We start from the raw sequence: 18,800 nt of genomic DNA on the forward strand, positions 1-18,800 counted from the left end.
CTTGGATTCTGTGGCACAAGTCACAGAGCTGATGTCTTTATCATAATATCCCAGATCTGCAATTTTCCTACTGCTCCTCCAGAAATTAAATTGTCTTTACTGTTTCTTGGCGACATGCCTGGCAATGGCAGAGCTCAAATAGCAGATCTGAAGGGAGGATGGGGATGAATGGACTGGCTGATCCAGCAGAAAGTCATGCGTTCCCAACCAGATCTCCTCCCAGGGCTTGAGCATCACTCCCCAGCGACAGCTGTGGGGCACATCTGGCTGCCCCTGCGCTGTGGGCTTGTTACAGTGCCACATGAAGCTGATGGAAATCTGATGTGAAAAACTACCTCATCATTTTTGTTGCAGGAGGCAAAGGGCAGCCTGGCTTTGACCAGCACTGGGGGCAATGTTGGTCTGGTGAGCCAAATCCACGCTGCCAGCACGCCTGGCATCCAACCTCCTGCCAGGTGGGATGCCTTAGAAAATTGCTTTCCTTTCATTTTTAAGAAACGATTCTCTTGAAACTGGGGATAAGGATGCCTGGGCAGTTTGAGGAAGATAAGTAGGACTGCAAATAACAGGGGTGTGTAACTCATTTTCTGTATCTTAATTCCATTATAACACACCCGTAGTCCCAGTCAGATGGTACTGAGACCTTTTAAATGAATTATTTGTCTGCTCTGCCTTACATTTGTGGGGATATTTTAATGCCCAAGAAAGAAAGGACAGCGTGCGGGTATTTGAGGGGCAGTAGAATGGAGGCTGTTAAGATTTGGGTCATCTGGGTGTGTGATGCAAAGCAAGGCTGGCTGTTGGACAGAAATAAAATACTTTATGTAAATCTCGTTGTCATTTTGTCATATTCAGGCAGTGTAGGTCATGAAAGACAGGACCCATTTTGCTGAACTGAATGTCTTTTTCTGAGGGACCAGTTGGCTTTCCAGCTGGGATCTTCTGTCATGTGTTGGCATCCTGTGTGAAATAGTACTTATCTTTTTAGGTGTATCATTTAAAATAAATCTGAAGAGATGCTTATAATAGTCTTATTTCTCACAATTTTCAGGTGAAGAAAATGCTGGGGTAGGTAGGTTGTGTGTTTGGTGCTCAGCCAGCCAGGTGGCTGAGCTGGGTGTAGACTGTGATGTTCACATAGATCTGCAGCTCCTAGACTTGCTGCCATCGATTATTGTAGGTGACCTCCCTGAAGTAACATCCTACAGCCTCGAATATTTCATTAAAAGTACAAATCAAATTCTGTCCAGATAGAGTTTTTCTGTAAGTGATGCTGAGCAGAAAAAGCTCTAATTTTAGATAATCTTACAGATTTTATTGTTTGGACAGGAAACACCACCACTTTAGCTTGAACTCCTTTAGTCACAACAAGAATCATTAATATAATTGTTTAAACACAGTTGTGTAGGTGTTAGTCACGGTTATCAATGTGAGTATGGCCCCTAACTTCTCTTCTAACACCTGGAAAAATTTGGTGCAACAGCTGTTTCATCTGGTAGAATGATAAAATACTTTCTTGTAACCTTCATTTCACAGTAGGACTTTTCTAGCTGTCAAGATTAGCTTGACATTTATACAAACATATATCTTCTTATCATACCTCTCTCTAATGCGGTTCCTGTAAACTGTACAAGTATAAAATTAAGTTTTGGTTAAGGCTTAATACATAATGTATATGATCAGAAAAACAGTGGCTAATGGTATGAAATACTTTGAGGCAAGAATGGAAAAAAATATCTCTTAAATGCTTATAAATGGCTTTGGAAAAGTAAGTACTTAGTCCCACCTAATCCATGGTAACTTGCATGAAGGTAACCATGGAAATTTTATATATAAAACTCATCTCCAAAGAGCTCATTTTAACACCGTCTCTTGCTGCAGTCCAGTGCTTAACAGTGCTGTACTGGCACGTGTTGAGGCTTCGGTGCTACGTCTTCCAATTTTCTGTGTTGGGGAAGAAAAACCACCAAGAAAACAAACTCCCAAATGCTCCTTCAGCCCACACTTGGGTTTATGTGATAGTCCAGCAAATTTGGCTGCTGATAAATGAGAATCTTCCCACTGAAATGAAACACAGATGCCGTTCTTCGTACCCGTTTGCATTTTGGGAATGTGACCAGAATCCGTGCTGCTCAGCCGCTTGCCTGCATCACCCTGGGAGGTGGCTGCAGACGCAACGCAAGACCCTGTAGACCTATAATGACTGAAATGATTTTTAAAGCTCAACTACTGAAAGTCAGGAATGCTGAGATTAGCAGGGTGATGCTGAAGGTGTTAAGTCCAGATTGACCTAAATTATTATGTTGACTTAAATGACTCGTGTTTATGTTATTTATATGATTTATTTTTGCTAAAGAAAAGATCTATTTCCTCTGGCGGCAGAACCAGAAGCTAACCTTTTGATTAACCATCTGTTTGGATTCATGTAATTTCCTTTTCCAGATCTGTGACACTTTCAAAAATGCTTGTGCAGGAGACGCAGATGCTTTACAAGGTGCAGTAGGCAAAGCCTGTAGCACTAACAAAAGGCAACTGCACCGATAATTCCCATTTTACACCTGTAGAAACTGAAGCAGGGGGAGGTTTTCCAGATTTTCCTCCTCCTTTCTGCTTTATGCACGCGTTCGCCCTCTCACTGTTTTGCTGCTGCTGTTAGTGATAACCGCCTGGTGGCTTGGCTGAGGATGGGGTGCCTTTCCCAGCGCACACATGGCAGGAAGGGGAGCACACGGGCAACAAACTGCCTTGTAGAGCTCAGGGTGAGGTTGAAATGGGGAGGTCGTGCTAATTAATGGGTTAGGAGGTGGTTTTGGTACTGTGTATAGTGAAGGGATGGGTGGATTTTTGCTGGATTTGCAATGTTCTCTCCTTTCTGGTTGTGTTTCTATACAGCAAATTGCAGCTGGAGTGCTCTTGTGTTAGAGTGTAAACATCACTGGAGCAATCTGGGGATTCATTATGGTGGCTGCTTTAGCTGAGATCCACGTTTTCCTATACGTTCCCTTTCTAGTTACCTGAATGAAGTATAATTGGAGATGATCATAATTTGTGGGCTGAATGGAGGAATTACTGGGCGAAATTCAGGACCTGTGGACTACTGGAGACCTCAGGGTGCTCCTTCTCCACCCTGGTGTCTTCTGCCCAAACGTGCCTTGGTTCTCACTATGGTGATCCCCTCTGCTTTGGGACGTGGGTCTGCAGCGAAGAAGACCCCGGCAGCCAAGGCCTGGTGATCCTGCGGTGTAGGTATGGCATCTGCCAGGAGGGTCCAGCGCTGTGGGATGGGGCAGAGGAGCATCCATCTGGGATGGACAGAGCTCAGCCTCACTGTCCTCATATTTTGGGCGCTGTGTACATGCCCACCTGAAGTGTCTACAGCCCCTGCTTTCTTTCAGGTGGCTTTACCCACAAGATGTGCTGCTCTGCGGTAGAGCAAAGCGATTTGGAGGGCGGCGTGTTGTACAGGTTTTGAACGGATATTGGAGGTGACACTTCTGAATCCTTCGCTTTGCTGCTAGCTTGTTTGTCAGAAAAGGGTATTTCAAATTCTCCCCTCAAATGGAGACACTGAGGAGTTAGTTCAGGAGATCTGATCGTCGCTGAAGTTTCTACAGTGGAGTGCATCTTTGTACCACCTCCAGTGTAGCTGTTTCTCATTTCCAGCCCCTTTTGGTTAACGATTCAAAGGAATATTGTCTTAAGAAATTGCCAAATGCACTGTGGTTACCAAGTTGCTATTGGAAAAGGAGGAGGAAATTCCCCACTATTGCAAACCAATAAACAGATCGGAGTTGGGAGTAGGAATGTGAAAACAATGTATTTCAGCTGGCTAATGAAGAGAGATGTTGAATCTCAGCAACTGTTTAGATAACTGTCCTTTGATTTGTTTACCATCTGCTCTTAATTCCGAAAAGGAAAGGCAGTGGTTTGGGACTGGTTTGAGGAGCTTCACAGAAAATGGCTTGTTTGCATTGCCACTAGCCACAGGTGGAAGTTCTCAGCCAAATCCTCTGTTGCTGGAGCTGGTTCCCCTGGAAGGATCAGAGCAGCAGGGAGCTTGGTCTCTGGATGATGGATGGGAGAAACAGGAACGTTAACGGGTTGGTTTGCCTGTGGGATCTGAAGTTTTGCAAGAGATAAGTTTTGCAGAAAATACATCTCGATGGATTGACTTTAAGCAGTTTATAAACAGTTCCCCCCCTTGTTTTTTTAAATGTTATATTCAGCTTGCGTGGCTGCACTCATCTGCTTCTGAAAAGTGTTTTTCCGTCCCTGCCCATGCCCTCTTTGGATGGCCAACCGCACAGAAAACAAGCGTGATGCTGTATTTTTGAGGTGGCTCTGGAGCATTGGTAGGACATGATAGATGCAAGAGCAGAAGGGTGGGAGGACATATATTAGCACTGACACTTTGCAAGTCTGCATGTGCAGCTGGAATCCCTTTTCTCTAAAATTACTGGAAAATAGGCTTAGAGGAGTGTAGCTGGGTAGTAGGCGACTTCAGGAGCTATTTGAGGCTGCAGTGGAGAAAGGGAAAAGCTGCGGTTAACCCTTATCTGTTCGAGTTGCCTTGCAAAATGATGGTGATTGAATCTGGTCTGGCAGCAGGTGCTAGGAGCTGAGAAGATAAAGCAGTTGTCCTTGCTGTCTCAGTCCTGAACTGCTCGTGTGGCCATCACAGTTGTTTGCAGGAGTGGCAGGGGTGGGATGTCCACCTTCAGCATCCCCTTACTCACCTTCTGCAGTGTTGTCAGTAAAAATAATACATGAAGGTGGGGGGGGGGGGGGGGGGGGGGCTGTCGATTTTCAGCTTCCATTGGGAATCAAGTCAGACAAAGCATTCAAACAGCTGAAGTTATAAATATATATAAGATCATGGCATTTTGGATTTTTTTTAATATAAGCATAAATACATGACAAAGAGCTGTAAAGCTTTTAAGTTCACTACAGCTCTTCTGTATAAACACAGGCCCTCTACTCCCAGTAATCCTTTATTTCTAAAGCATTGGTTAAGCATTCAGGCTGATAAGCATGTCGTCTTAAAAGCTTCGACTATATATTCCCAGCTGCCTCTAATGGTCCTCAGCTGTGGTGGTACCTGTGCATTGCCAGCTGCAGTGGCAGCTTGCATGTCCGATGCTTTTGGGTGTGAAATTTCCCTCCCCCCACACTTCCCTTTCCCCCCTCAGGTGGAACAAGAAGAGACATAAGCCATTTCCCATCCTTGGTCCTGACATTGATGAAACCTTCCAGAAATGTTCTTACCACTTTAAGTAATCTGTTTTTTGATGTCAGTTATTTTTTTTGGAGTACCATACTGAAATAATGAAAATAGATAAACATGCATTTAAACCATTTGAACAGCATTGTATTTTAGTGTGCAGTAGCAGAGCAGTGATGAAAGTTTAGAGGTTTTTTTCACTCATTAGTCCTCAAAATTATCTTTTTAATACTGAATTTTCTTCCTGTAGCTATAGCTACATATTCTTATATTATGCATATATAGATTTATGCTATTCCATAATAAATGGAGTTATAACTCCAGTATAATTGTTTTCTTAGTATTAATATGCTTTGTGTTATTTAATTGTCAGCCAGGGTTTACAGTAAACACAGTTCTTCTGTGTTCATATCCAGTCTTGTTTAGCTGAGCTATCTGCGTTGAATGAAAATCTCACGTACAATTATGTGAGTAACGAGGGCAGCAAGAGGAGAGCAGTTGTCAAATCTTGAAGTGGCAGTTGTTGCAGGAAGTTGTCTTCATTTCTTTATTACCCTTCATCGTCCCAATATAGTTAATCCTTAAGACATGACACTTAAGCATCAGAGAACATCCTAAAATTATTTCGTTGGCTTTACTTTTAAAGAAACCTATTGAGTCAGCTTCTCAGAAACTTCTGAATTGCTTCTGGATATAGCGAGCTTTGCCACAGTTTGGATTCAGTAAAGATGATGAGATACAAATCTGAAATCACAGGGCTGAGGACACCAATTTGTATTAGAGATGTGTACCCATGCTGGTGCAGAGTGCTTTGCATCTTGAGTTTACACTTATTCCCAAGCTTGACTCAGCATAACCAGGCCCTCATGAAACAATATTTAAGTTCTGATGTCATTGAAATTCCAGATTCACTGAAATAAAGAGAATTAGGATTTTGCAATGTCTAATGCCTCCCCCTGTCATTGTTTTGTCACCAGGATAATAAAACATCTTTGGTTAAAAATGTAAGACAAGGGTAATTAGGAGCTGGAAGTCCAGACATATGAATTAATAGCAAAGTTGTTGCTGTTGGACTCTAGTACACCTTCTCTGTGTTAATATATTAAGGAAAATTTTTTAACTCTGTAATTTTTTATACAATATCCTTTATATATTTTATTTATGATATCCCTCTTCATTCATTTTTTTAAAATTACTTCTTGTTGCGGAAGAAAAAAAGGCAAGAACATCTGTCCCAGGCTGCTGGTACTTGTTGTTAAGCACACTTTAATGATGGATAGTAAGAAAGTAAACAGTTTAAAGTACTGTACCATATACTTGTAATCCAGTGCACAGCTGTTCAAGTGATCGTGAAGGGTTGAGGCCACCACAGTGTCTGTGCATCGTTTGGTGCATCAGCGTATTTGTGCTTCACTTCAGGTTTACTTGGACAGCAGCCTGTTTCACGATGGTGCCCATACAAACCCATTTGTCATCATCTAACCATGGTCATTGGCTTTGAGTAGAGAGAAAGAAAGGTAGGAAAGAATTAAAAGTCAGTCTCATGTTCTTAAGATCAACATTGTTCTTTGCAGGAGATCTCAAATTAAGGATTTATTTGTAAATTGTGGTAGGAGCTGGTTTTGTTGGAACAGGGGACGACCTGTGACAGCCTAAATTCCACTTTCAAAGATGCATCTTCTTTCCAGCCTGAGGAATTAGCATTTGCGTAGCTCTTCAAACCAGTTACTCTTCTGCACAACGTCATCTCTTCTGGATTACTCAGAGATAACTTCAAGTATAGTCCTTTGGAAACATCCTGCAATTTCAGTCTTTCCAAGGACCTGACATCAAGCAAGCAAATGGTTATGACTTTTTGGCATCAGTCAGATAAAATAGTTTGCAAGTGACAGTAGACACTTTCTGAGTTAACTGTGAAGCTTTGGAAGAAAAGGAACCTGAGCACCACAGGAGTACTGAGCTGTGTAAATGATTATTTATATGTCATTTGGCTTGAAACCAAATTTGCCCTAATGAGAGAAACTGAATATTCTGAGAATGTGGATGCCGTTCCAGAAATTAGGGTGTTTGTAGAGTTCACATTCAGCCAGTGAGGGAGGAATAAAGTTGGATCTAATCTATATCAGGAAGTTATTAAAAACTAATACAAAGTGTGCAGTTAATGCCATTAGTGACTTGAGGTTTTGGACCTAAATCTAATGATTCCTTTGGCTAGGAGCAAGCTATAGGTTAATTTGGCAAAATGTAGTGAGTGGGCACCTGGGGTGCTGGGTTGTGTGTAGATAGAAAAACACTTAGAGTTGGGTTTGGGATTTTTGTTTCTCCACTTCAAGCACAGTTCTGCTTTCAGGGTGCAGAACAGGAGTACAGCTTGTGTGTGCTGCAGCAGGGATGGCTGAAGCACCCTTGGAAAGTGTCATCTGCTAAAGAGCTTTCAGGTTTATTCTCTTTGCAGGATCCTGCAGCAGGCCTGGTGTTCCTCAGAGCTGGTGATAGTCAAGTTGGGGCAAGGGAGGAATTCTGACTTGTGTGCTTCCCACTGCCTGAAGGCTCCTGGAGTGGTCCAGCTGGGGACCTGTGCCAGAAAAGTGCTGTTACGGCTTCACAGCACTTGTGAAATCTTGAGCTGGTTCAAAATGACAACAATTTGCAGAAATTCCAAGATTGGGAATCTGGGCTTCATGCTGCGATGAGGCAGGTGAACGAAGAAGAACCAGCTATGGTGTAGGAGACCTGGGGCAGGTTGAGCATTCATGGACGTATGAGATTGTTGTGGGTTGCTGCTGAAAGAAGTTTTTTTTTGCTACTTGCTGTTATGTGCATAAATACAGCTTCTCCTTTCTGTTCACTCTTCTCTTCCTTTGTGCCACGTGGAGATAGTTGGGATTTAGGCACCCAACAGCCCTCCATCTCGGCTTGTCCTCCTTACTTGTCTTCCAGTGGGTCAAAACCCAAATTATGTGGCCATGAAACTCAGCTTGACCTCTTCAATCCTTCGGATATCCCCAAGGATGACTGATGGACAGTCTGTCAAGACAGGGAGAGTTGAACAGTGGTCCATAAAATGCTGTTGCTGCTGCTTTGCCCCAGCCTTGGAGCTACTTCTGCCTCTGCTCTCCCCGGATGGCCCCAGCAGCACTGGCTATGAAGCTCAATGTGTAAGCCCAAGTGTTTCCACCTGGAGCTGCCCTAGCCTCAGGTTAGGAAAGGTTTGGCAGGGCTTCTAGCTTGGGCTCTGTGATGTGCCCCTCCTGTCCTACAGGAGTATCTTGGGCTTCGGGAACCGGCAGGTTGATTCAGTGCTCTTGGTCTGTACCAGCAGGAGCAATCTGCAGATGTGACTTTAGCATTAGTGTTGTCTGTTACTGATTGCAAAATGAAAAACCCGATCCATTTCTCCTTCAGATTTTGTAAAAAATGTATTTTATGCTTTCTGCTTTTCAGTTAAAGCCCTGCAGTTTCATCTAGGACGAGTGAGATCCCTGTGAAACCTGGCACACGTTCAAAACCTTGGAAGTACAGAAAGCTGTTCATTAAACTTCCTCCTGGGTAGATAAGACAAGTCGCTTTACTGGAACAAAGTTTACTTTTTTTTTTTTTTTTTAAAAAAAAGTCTTAGTTGTGTAAAATTATTCTTTCCAAATACAAGGATTGTTTTTCTGACCTTCTAATTTGCAACAGTTAACTGGCAAACAGATTGAGCTCTCTTGCAAAACGGCTTTTCTCTCTGTGTCTCCCGCAACACTTACTTGGTACTGGGTGTAAGTCAGGCAGCAGTACAGGAAAAAGTAGATAAGAAGGAAAAACAAGCTTTCCAGATGCCATAAGACGTATGTAGGTTCTTAAGCAAAATCAAATTTAAAGGGAACCTGAAAGAGTTACTTTCATGGGGGGGAGTGGAACGTAGTGAGAAGTAGTGTTGCCTGAAACTGCTGCCTGAACGTCCTTACTCTAGGGAGATTAAATATCCCTTTCAAAAATGCAGCATTTACACTGGGCCAACAGTCTTGGAGTTTGGAGGGGTCGCAAAAAAGTATTCGGTGCTGCATGTTACTTGTAAGCAGGCAGAGAAGGAAGATTCTTGCAGGACATTCCCTGCAACCTGCTGTAACGAGGTTGTTCATTTTTATTATTGCTTTGCAGTGTGCCCATTGAATATATAGCAAGTATATATTGTATATATATAGCAAGTATATATATAGCAAGCAATGAGAAACAAGTAAATTACGGATTTTGTCAACATACAATAAACATGAAATCCCTCCAAACTTCTTTCCACTTGCTTTTTATTATAATTTATTAGCTTTGATTACGGAGGGTACGTGGAACAAGCTGTTGCAGTGGAAAGGCAGGAGAGGATGCTCTGGTCACAGCATGAGCCACAGCTGGACAAACCTGGAGCCGGGTTGTCTCCATGTTACAGGTCTGGAGCCCACTCATCAAGTGCAGAGGGCTCTGCTGTTTCTCATCCTGCCTCCACGGACCCTTGTTCATGCATTTTAATATTCAGCCGTTACGGATAAAATATTGATAGCCTCAAGTAAAATGTAACAGGGGAGGTAATGAAAGATGTATGTTTCACTAAATGGTGGCTGCTTCCGAGGGGCCGTGGTGGCTTGGGACATCTTGCAGGGCTGTGTGAGAACTCACGTGCAGAGCGTTTATGCCCTGTGGGTCCGTGGGTGAAGATGCAGTAGAAAGCACATGACTTCGAGGGACTGGAAAATGTGCTAGTAAGCTAAAGGTGAAAGGTTTTGGGTGAGGTCTAGCCCAGATGAAGGATGACAGGAGGCTGTTTCTTCTGGTCACTGGAATGTCTGAAATGGTTTAGTGGATAGATTTGCTCAAAAATGTATTGGCAGTTGATCTTGAGCCTAACCACCATGCTGGGTCTTAGCTTCCTTATACTCTCAGCTGATGAGTAGAATTTCAAAGCAGACGTACGGCTCGAAAGGCTGATGGCTTCAGCAACACACCAGGCTGTCTTGTGTGTGTTTGAACACATTTTCCATGGGATAAAGAGAACTTTTGATATGCTGAATCCGCTATAGCTACTGCAGGATAGTTTAGGTGGAAAGGGTGTCAGCAGGTCATCAGGTCTGGACCTTGCTCAAAGCAGCTTCAGAGGATGTGCTTAACAAGATCGTGGATAACTCATTCCTTGCCCTCAGCTTCAACTGTTTAAAACCAGGGTCCAATCCATCGACTTGTATGGGATATTTCTTCTTTGTGCTTGGCTGGGTTGCAGGGAACAACCCAACTTTGATGCTTTGTTGGAGAGGAAAACCACGGATACACCTCAAGCAAATCACTTCAGACCATTCACTGAAAATTGTCAATAGTTTGAGCAAGAAATGCTGAATACAGGATTTGGGAAGAGCAAAGGACACCAGTCAGTGCAAGCTTTATTGAGAGGGCTTGGAGTTTTTAATGTTGGGAATTTCTAAGTGCATATTCCTAGTAGTTAAAAGGCTTTCTGATGAAAGGGGGAAATATCCTGGGCTGTTGATATATGTAATCTATGGGTACTTACTTCTTTTATCTGTCCTTCAGATCTCTTTATATCTTCAACTGAAAGCTTGTGCATAATAGCGCTTGTAAAGTGTCTTTTATTAGTGCCTCAAGGTATTGTATTTTGGAAAGAAAAGCCAAGATCCAGGTCCTTTAGCTCCTTACTGTGATTTATAGACTCTGAGTAGAGGTCTGCAGACAGGCTGTGTAGCAATGGCCTGGGAAAGCTTAGCAAAGGCTTCCTATGGTTAAGGACAAGGAAGCGTGTGGGACATGGGAGAGCTTGGAGGATGGAGCAATTCTGCCAGGGAACAACCTCTGGAAGATCTTTGGTACTCTAAATGAGGCACATGTTTCTGTCTGTCTCTCAAACCCAACTTCTTCTGCTAGTGTGGGCTCAAGTCATCTGACGACCCTGGGATGGCATCACCCCACTACTTGAGCAAGTGTGTTGCAGTCAGGGAGTAACTCGGGGGCTGCCTGCAGGTTTTACCATCTCTGGAAAAGGAGAGGTTGTTAATAGTATCTGGTGTGGTCACCTGCAGGAGAGGCTGTAGGATCTCCCTCAGTTCGGTTGTGTTGGAAGTAGTGGGTTGAGCTCCCATGTTCAGGAGTTTTTCACGCACATGGACATCGCAGCACTGTTGCCAAAGGAGGCTGCACTGTGGAGTCACGTGCGGTTGGTGGTCCACCATCACTCAGATCTTCTCCGAAGTACAGTTTCCTCTGCTCTTAAGTGAGAATGTAAGAATAGCACTGATGGATCTGCACCCTGTTTCTAAAAGTGGTGCCTCCAGAAGGATGTCAGAACTGGGCAGACCCTGTATGACACTCTTCCACCTCTCCAGCCTCTGATCTTTCAACATCTCCAGGACTTTCCTAGCCAGAGATGACATTCATCTTACTAGTAACCGTCACGGGTGTCTGCTCTATGACACAGCCAGTCTTTCCTTGAGCTCACGCAGATGTTTGATGTGCACAACATCCTGTGGCAAGGAGCTAAACTGCTTTGCTGGCTTGTGTGTGAAAAAACCCACTGTCTCTTGTTTGCTTTTTTAGACTTGCCACCTGCTACTTTCATTTCTTGCCCCCTTGTTCTTGCACTGAGCAGGCTGCTGCTGCCTTCACAAGCTGCTGGTGTGTCCCTTCTCTGGTACATCCCGTCTGGATTGGGAAGGGTCTCTGTGCCCAGATGCACGTTTGTGTTTGGTGATAACACTGTGCAAGGTCTTTGCTTGTAGTCATGTTGGTAAAAGACCTGTTATCTCATGTCCTTGGCTCTCTGTAGCTTTCAGAGTCGGTGTGAGACTGAGTTGCAGTGGCTGTTGCTCATGGCTTGCAGGAGGATGAGTAATGTAGGGCGCAAGAACCGCTCCTTCTGGGATTTCAGTACGAGCACATGATTAATGATGGTCTAGTTATATTTTATGACATCGCTTGCCCAATTATTAATCTGTTCAATATAATCCACATTATGTAATGTAATTCCAGTTACTTGAGAAATCATACTTCACAAAGTTAAATGATTTACCAAGCTCTAAGTATGTTGTATCAGAGTTATTACAGTTTGCAGCCAATCTTGTAGTCTTAATAAAAACACATACAATTGATTTAAGACCTGCGCGTCGATAGACATCAGTTATTTACTTTCTGTAACTCCTAACTAGATTTTATACCAGCATTTTCCTTCTTTTCCTGGGATGGATAGCTTGTTAGCTGGACTGATAGCTTGTTATTAGCCTGGTCATCCTGCTCAGACATTTAAAATATTGACACGACAGCACGTCCATCAGTGCTGTCAAACCTCCCAAGTTTTTAACACTTGCAGGAAGCTACGATAAAAGGTCCAGACCTTTTCTTGTCCAGCTCTTTTAAAAGCCCCGGGATGCAGTTGAAGATCTCCTGACTTAAAAACGGCCAGCTCTGTTAGCTGTTGTTTCACATCTGCCTGCATTGCTGTTTGGAATAGAAAATGTTTCCTGTGGCATGACTATACCATCTGGTTTCTTTCTTAATTAATGATCAGAAATATTTGTTGCATTCTTCTGCCGTTCCTATAATATTGCTGGTGGTTGCTCTGTTTCTGGGCAGTAGCGATCCTCCGCCATTGTTGGAATTTGCTGTTCCTAGGTAATTTTTATAACCTGATATACTCAAACCTGTGAGTATTGTGGTTCCTCTCATTGCATTTTGCTTCTCTTGCTGCTTCGTATCACTTCATTTCTGATGTGTTCTCATATGCAAACAGTTTACTTTTTCATCTGTTAGATGTATTTTTTATTCTGATCGTTGCTTTCCATATTATGAGCACCAGATTGAGAGGAGATACTATTTTTTTTTAAAACAGGAACATCTTCCCATTTTAGTTTTGGGAGCTTAAACCCCCCAGACACACACCCTGGGAATCTGGAAACGTGTTCTTAAACTTTCCATTATTATGTTCTTCTGTTTTTAACATTCCTTCCTTCATGTCATTTGATCTGTTTATTGTAGGGGTGAAAGCAGCTGGGACATACACGTTATTTAGAAATTCAGGGACCATTTCATACGGGTAAAATGCAAGTTTCAGACTGGGAGCCTGGGTGATAGAGCAGTTTGTGCATATTTCATGTACGTTTATGTGCACGTGTATAAAAATGGATGCTAAATGAGGCAGGCATCCCACTTCCCATCGGGATGTGCTCTAGCCATACCTCTCTGTTTGGATGTGGATCCATAAGCTTCAGGAGTTGTTCTCTACCAGTGCCTGGGAGGTGATGCTGCCATCTGAATTTTCCTCCCTCCTTTTGCTTACTTGATTTTTCGTGAATGAATTACGAGTGACTTATAAGAGTCCTGTGTTGTTAATGACGGGTGCATTAGTAAGACAGCATTCTAACGACTGTGTCCGTGTAAGTAATTTCTTGTGTAATAGCAGGAGCAGCAGTGGGGACAGGCAGGTTCTGAACTAATAGCGGTACTCCCCTCATTTAACTTCAGATGCTCGGATTTAGAGGTATAAATTTAATCCAATAATCCTGGTAACCCTGTGAGAGAGAGAGAGAGAGAGAGAAAGAAAATAGACACATCCTGGCAGTAGTTTAACATGACCTCCTAACGGGGTGGCTCCTTGGGGACCAAACATGATCTGCTGGAGCAGCAGCCAGTCTTTGGGGACGGCTGGAATGCTGGGGACCTGCAGACATCTCCATCCAGCATCTCCAAGGGGAGATTTGTGGGTCTGTTTATTGGCTGCAGAGGGACCCTGGAATTACCAGCTTTGGTTTCCAACCAGCTATTAGGTGTCTAAAGTTGATTAAGATGAATTGCATCCTGTAGCTACTACAGATAAAGGTTCAAAAGCAATATTGGGACTTCTGTCTCAGAGCATTTGCTGGGGAAGGTAGTGAGCTTGGCTATAGAAACAGCAGCTTGTGGAGTGGCTTGGAAGAAGGGTTATGAAGCTCATCTCAGTGTTTTCATGATTGTTCCTTTTTAAATTACTTACTTTTTCATTAGAATTCAGGCAGTGCATCACAATATGATGAACCCAATTTTATGAACTTCATTTTTTCAACCAAGCAAGGTATTTGCAAGCCACAGATTAGTTGATGTGCTAGCATTTGGCTCGAGAGGAACAAGGTTCAGACAGGTATGATTTACAGGAGAAGGGGATAGCTGAAGAAAATGGACATACTGCAGTGTCTTTTTTATGGTGTATGTGCTTTGGGAGAGAAATGGTTGTGCTCATCTCAGGTTCAGAGGCTACCTGGCTTATCGAAGGTGATACAGAAAGTCTGTGGAAGAGGAGGAACTGGAGAAATCCCCTTGATCTGCTTCTAGCTTAACGCTTAGTAACAACAGCTATTTGCTGTCCGTGCCTTTGTGAGGCAGGGAAGGATCTCATTATTTATTTATTAGGCAAAGAGGGAGGGGAGGATGTAAGGAAAAAAAAAAGTATTTGTTGGAGTATTAATCTTTCATTTACTTTATTTCCCCAAGTAGCTTAAAGCTTGAGGAACCTCGATGAGTTCTTTTCCAGTGAAGTAAAAATGATATCTTGCAATTGATAGTATTAAGAAGTTCAGCAAGCTATTAATGATGCTAGTGTGAATTAATAGTTGACCTCAACTTTGCTGTCTTTCTACTTAAAACACTGAAAATTGCATCGTGTGAATAATAACTCAGAAAGATAAATGAAAGATAATGCAAACAAACGTGTCTTTTCCTCCGCAGGACTCAGTAATTGATGCTGGTCCCCTATCAGAAGAGTTCATGTGAAGACTGCCCATGGAAGGTCGATGCCTGTGTTTGCTGAGGCTCTAGGATTCTGTTGTTTTGCCATTTAATTAACTGAAGAGTCCAGTTTTTCCCATGAACCATCTTTCACCTCAGGAAGATAGAGGTAAGCGTGCAGGTCTCTGTTGCTTCTTTCCTCTGGTGGAAAATGCTTAAACCTGTCATGGAGGTGGTTTTTGCTGAGCACCTCTTCATGTGGAATTAATTATTGAGACTGCTGAAAGCAAAAGCCCCTGTTTTTCTCTGTCCTTGGCATTCTTTGGGTTGTTTTCTGTATATGAGATGTGCAGTCAGCCTGCATTGTATTCGTAGCTATGAGAGTTGTTTTAAAAGCTCATAAAGATGAAATTATTGCCTGAATCAACTGTGCTTTCTCAATATGTTTTGCAAAATTGAATAGCTGTTTGCTGCAGTGGCAGAATGGTATGCAAAGGATTTGTGCTAAAGAATAATACGAGGTTTTGGTGAGTCAGTATTATGCTGTAGGCTGGCTTGTGGTGTTGATCAGGTGAATTGAGTTCATAACCAGAGCATTTTAAAAATCACAAACCTGGGAAATCAAAATATTTTATGGCAAGGGCTACTACAACTTCCAGAGCTAGAAGTGTGTACTCAGCATCCTTGAAGTTCTCACTAGCAGATGCACGTAACAACTTGAACACTTCTGTGGCTTGCCCACAGCCGGCAGTGTCTTAAAGGAAAGTTGTAATGGAGTGGTAACTTGGAAAGGCGGTAGAATATATTTAGAAATGAACAGAATACTAAAACAAGTAGTAGTTGGTGTTGGCTGCAGCTACTGTGTGGCTGTGGGATTTGCAGTCTCTCCACCAAAACTGAGAGTGCTTACTGCTGTGGACAAGGAGTAGGTAGGAGAGGGGAGGACCTGTATCCCTGCTAAGTTCCCTGGAAAACCAGCTTCTAGCTGCCATACTGTAAGGCAGAACTTACATATACAGCTGCTTTTGTCTGATGAAATTTTACATTGCTTGTATCACAATTCCCTGTCAGAGCATAGCTGGTGTCACAAGAAACTTCTGCAGTGGAGCTGGTTTTGACTGGAGTGCTGTGGAAAATGGGGTATTTCCTTCTGGACTGAGTGTGGCTTGGCCCCGTGCTCCTCTTCGGTGCACTGTAAATACATCACCAGTATCTTACTGGGACCAGTATCCCTCTAAGGCTGCTTTGGCCACTTGGTTTCTGTCCTTGAGTTGCCTGCTTCCCTGAACGGTGGTGGGATGATCACTGCAGCCAGTGCTGTGGTGGCTTGGAGACATTGGTGCACCTGTTCTAGATGTCCTCCCCTGGTCGGTTTGGTGGCCAGAGGGTGGATAATTGGGTGCCCAAGATGGTGGTAGATGGGGAGCCACCCCCGGTTTCTGTGATCCTTCTGGCTTTTCTAGTGTTTGCCCAGTGTTTTTAGGCAAAGCTCTTTGCTTTTTGCCTTGGTGTCTTCCATTTGCACAAAGGGTGGTGGTAATTAGGCATGGTTGTAAAATTTGGAAACCTTACTGCTTCTGTATTGCTGTGTGTGGTCCCAGCTGTTAGCTCGGAGTCACCCAGGCGGAGAGGACCTGGGGTGCTGCCCATGAGTGGTAAGGAACCAGCAGAGTCCTAGTCCAGCGCTGGAAGTGCTGCTTAGAGTTAATTATTAAACTGTGCTTTGCCTGATAAATACAGTTGGAATCAGGATTTTTCACCACAAAAAGACCACCTTTCCTTCTGGCTGTAACAGCTACTTTTTGACTGGAAGCAGGTAAGCTGTATCACACACACACAAAAAAAAACTTAGCTCCTGTGACTCTTCAGATGTATTTATTTTTCTCACTGCTATCTGAACCAGATTCAGCTTTTGAAGAGGTGACCTCCCAGGCTGGTGGTGGCTTCTCCCTGCTGCTGACCTCCTGCTTTCCAGGCACCGATTAATATCTGCCCAGACCGGGAGCTTAGAGACTGAGGGTCTTGGGCTGGAGTGTGCCGCAGGCTGGGCTGTATGCAGCTTTTCTTCTTTTATTTTCTCCCCCACCCCTCGCCAAAGCAGTCAGTATGAATCACGCATCCAGCAGTGGCTGGGCTTTACCTGAGACTTCTCTTTACATCAGGAAGCTTGACAGATGCAGCCCAGGCAAGCAAAGGGTTATATTCTTAACGATGAAATTGGATATCGTTGTGGGGAGGAAGAGTGAGTTCTAGTTTAATTTTAAGGGTGAGGTGCCTCCTCGGCTGCTCTGGATTTCCCCTAATTTAGGGGACTGACAGCCCCTGCAGTTGTGTGGGGGGAGCCGGGGGGGACGACCCTGCCTTCATCCCACCTGGCACCTCCCAGCCTTTCCTGATGTTTCTCCCCCCCTCTCCCCGGTCTTACTTAATTTCATTCTTTCCCCTAGCAAATGGACTTTTTGGCTTGGCATGAAATTCGGTTGCCTGTGATTGAGTTCCCATCCCCTTTATCCTGCGATGGGGCTTTGAGATGAAAAAATGTAAATGCAATCGCTGAGATGCTGCCTCTCCCACCCTAGCCCTAGGTCTTTGCTGAGCCAAAACTCCCTCTTTATTCCTTAGTGATCATATTCCTTCCACTTTAAATAGATTTCCTGCTGTTAACAGCATTTTCAAGTGTTGCAACACTTCATAAATGGTATCTTGTGAGAGGTATTTACTGTAGGTAAGTTTCCTTGAAGTTGTAACCTCTGCCTTGCCGTTCCCTTCTCCTGGGGGCTGCTGGTGGGGTAGGAAGGACACAAATGATGGGCTTGGCAGTCACCATACCTCTAAATCAGTTGTTCCTCTACCTCTTTTGTTAGTTTTATAGAGAGGGATGTTGTTTCAGCCACGTGTTTGCGGTAGAGCCCTGCTGATCAAGGCAAAGGTGCACACAGCACTTTTGGGGACTTGGGAAGAAGAAATCCCAGACTTCTCTCTCCACATATGAATTAAAGCCTTGCTTTTAAAAAGTAAAGAGCACAAAACCCCCAGGAACTCCCGCCATGCCCACTGGAAAAGGCTCCCTAGGCTGCCTGGTGGAGAATAGGCAGGACAGCTGCCATGGACTGCGTGCAGGGAGAGGTCTGAAGCTTCTGCCTCTTTGCAGAGGATGCTCACCAGCAATATTGCATCTTCACGTCGGGCTTCTGGTACTTCTACTGGCCAGCCTGCAGCCACAGAAATGATCAGTTTCTCTCTTTAGGTTCCCAAATACAAGTGCTGAAGGGGTTGAGCCTTTTTTGGGTTTTCAGAGTTGTTTTTTTGTTTTTTAAAAGAAAAGCTAGAATGAGCACATGGAGGCCCCCAACATGTTTCTTTTCATATTTGTCATGAAGATGTTATAGCCAGCTGTCACTAGCAAAAAAGTTTATATTAAAAGCATTCACCCTGTGAAATTAAGGAAGAAGTGTTTTGATAGGGGAGCTGGTTGTATTTTCACATCTGAGAAGGCTTTCTGTTCCCTTTCTCTAAAAATGCCATGAGATGCTCTTGTTTTCATATGTAAATCCTATAGCTGGACGGTCAGTTTGGGTACTTTGTTTCTACAGAAAGTATTAGAGACACACACTTCTTCCATTAAGTGGAACTTCTGGTGCTTAGTTCCTTCAGAAAATAAAAATATCTAAGCAAGCATTTGGTCATCTTCCATTAAGCATTGCTTGCCCAGGAGCTTTGATTAAATCTATTTCGACTACTTTGGCCAGATTGCAGTTTTGCTTGTCTTTTGGAACAAACCACTTTATCCGTTTCCCTTACTACTCCTAGAAGTTTTAAGCAAATGCACCTTTTTCGTAGCTTTTCACATTTC

The 18,800-nt window shown here is 43.5% G+C and overlaps 1 protein-coding gene across 9 annotated transcripts in view; it reads left to right on the forward strand.

Annotated features, from left to right (window-relative positions):
• NCOA1 (nuclear receptor coactivator 1) overlaps window positions 1–18,800 on the forward strand; it is a 179,366-nt gene that overhangs the window by 37,341 nt on the left and 123,225 nt on the right. For all 9 annotated transcript variants that reach the window (XM_055713018.1, XM_055713023.1, XM_055713024.1 and 6 more), the window contains exon 2: window positions 14,948–15,116. The gene's annotated coding sequence lies outside the window, so the exon portion shown is untranslated. The remainder of the gene's footprint in view (window positions 1–14,947; window positions 15,117–18,800) is intronic.

The sequence above is a fragment of the Falco cherrug genome, chromosome 6, assembly GCF_023634085.1.
Source record: "Falco cherrug isolate bFalChe1 chromosome 6, bFalChe1.pri, whole genome shotgun sequence".
In the NCBI taxonomy this organism is placed as follows: Eukaryota; Metazoa; Chordata; class Aves; order Falconiformes; family Falconidae; genus Falco; species Falco cherrug.